Raw genomic sequence first — 210 nt, forward strand, 5'->3', positions numbered from 1 at the left:
GAAAAATTTAATGTAAAAATCTCGATAACATGTCCACGACCTTAATCTACTATTTCTTCCTATCCGTAATCAGTTTTGTTTTAATTATTATTTCGATCATAAGACGTCCACGATTACAATGATTATTGTGTCTTTTCTTACCACGATCACTCTCATTAATTTTATCTAATTATTAACTTACCAAAAATTACCTTTAATGGAAGGATTGCA

This window comes from Penaeus monodon, chromosome 30 (assembly GCF_015228065.2).
Source record: "Penaeus monodon isolate SGIC_2016 chromosome 30, NSTDA_Pmon_1, whole genome shotgun sequence".
NCBI classification, from domain to species: Eukaryota; Metazoa; Arthropoda; class Malacostraca; order Decapoda; family Penaeidae; genus Penaeus; species Penaeus monodon.